The sequence below is a fragment of the Gossypium hirsutum genome, chromosome A01 (assembly GCF_007990345.1).
Source record: "Gossypium hirsutum isolate 1008001.06 chromosome A01, Gossypium_hirsutum_v2.1, whole genome shotgun sequence".
Lineage (NCBI taxonomy): Eukaryota > Viridiplantae > Streptophyta > Magnoliopsida > Malvales > Malvaceae > Gossypium > Gossypium hirsutum.
The window spans coordinates 57,513,384-57,515,111 of NC_053424.1; positions in this window are offsets into that span (position 1 = coordinate 57,513,384).

Here is a 1,728-nt window from a genome sequence, read left to right on the forward strand (position 1 = left end):
TTTCCAAATATGAACCCTAGGTTGACTTATTGCTAGCATAAGCTAAATCGAGCTACCGGGATTCCAAAAACATAAAAATCATTAAAAACGGGGCTTGAAATCACTTGCTATGATGCTTGGAAGTTGAAGAAACCCTAGCTATGGAGAGATGTAAGGTTTGGCCAAGGCTTGATGAAGATGAACACATTTTGGCCTTAATTTCCCTTTTAATTAATTCTAATTACAAAATGACTGAAATACCCTTAATACCTTTCTTTGAAAATTTTCATGTACAAGCCCATTTTTGTCCAAAGTTTTAGAAATTGGTCAAATTGCTATTTAAGACCTCTTCATTAATATTTGAAAGCAATTTCATACTAAAAACTTCTAGAATACAAGTTTTGCAAATTATTCGATTTAGTCCCTAATCTCAACTTAAGGAGTTTATGCATAGAATTTCATCACAAAATTTTCACACAATCATGAAATCATATCATAAACCTCAAAATAATTATAAAATAATTATTTCTATATCAGATTTGTGGTCACGAAACCATTATTCTGATTAGGCTTTAATTCGGGATATTACAACTCTCCCCCCTTTAAGGATTTTCGTCCTCGAAAATCATACTAGTAAATAGGTGTGGGTATTGATTTCTCATGGTTTCCTCAGGTTCCCATGTGGTCTCTTCTACCCCGTGCTTTTGCCACAATACTTTAACGAGAGCGACACTTTTATTTCTTAGTTGCTTGACCTCTTGAGCTAAAATCTTAATCGGTTCTTCTTCGTAAGTTATATCCGGTCGTAACTCAATTTCCGTTGGTGAAATTATATGTGAAGGATCTGAAGATACCGACGTAGCATAGATACATGGAACACATCATGCATCTTCTGTAATTCAGATGGCAATGCTAACGATAAGCTACTGGTCCAACTTTTCAATTATTACGGTCTGATAAAACGCTGACTCAACTTGCCCTTCCGTCCAAATCTAAGAACTTTCTTCCATGGAGACACTTTTAAAAATACCTTATCACCAACTTGAAACTCGATTTCCTTTCGTTTCAAATCCACATAAGATTTTTGTCTATCCGAAGCAGCTTTCAAACAATCTCGAATCACTTTCACTTTTTCTTCAGTTTCTTTTATTAGATCAACTCCATAAATCTGATTTTCCTTGAGTTCAGTCCAATACAATGGCATCCAACATTTACGACCATACAATGCTTCATAAGGTGCCATCTTCAAACTCGTCTGATAACTATTATTATAAGGAAATTATACTAATGGTAAGTACCTTTCCCAACTACCTTGAAATTCCAATACACAACATCTGAGCATGTCTTCAAGAATCTGAATCACTCTCTCTGACTGTCCATCAGTTTGTGGATGAAAGGCAGTACTAAAATTTAACTTCGTACCTAATGCCTCTTGTAACTTTTTGCCAAAGCCGTGAAGTAAATCTCAGATTATCCGAAATGATTGACAAAGGTATTCTTTGAAGTCTAACAATCTCACTGATATACAATTCAGCCAACTTATTAAGAGAATAATCCATACGTACCGGAATAAAATGAGTCGATTTAGTCAGTCTGTCAACTATTACCCAGATGGCATCACTCTTCCCCGAATTTAACGACAACCCTGATACAAAATCCATAGTAATCCGATCCCACTTCCATTCAGGAACCATGATAGGCTGGAGTAGTCCCGAAGGTACTTGGTGTTCAGCTTTCACTTGTTTTGAG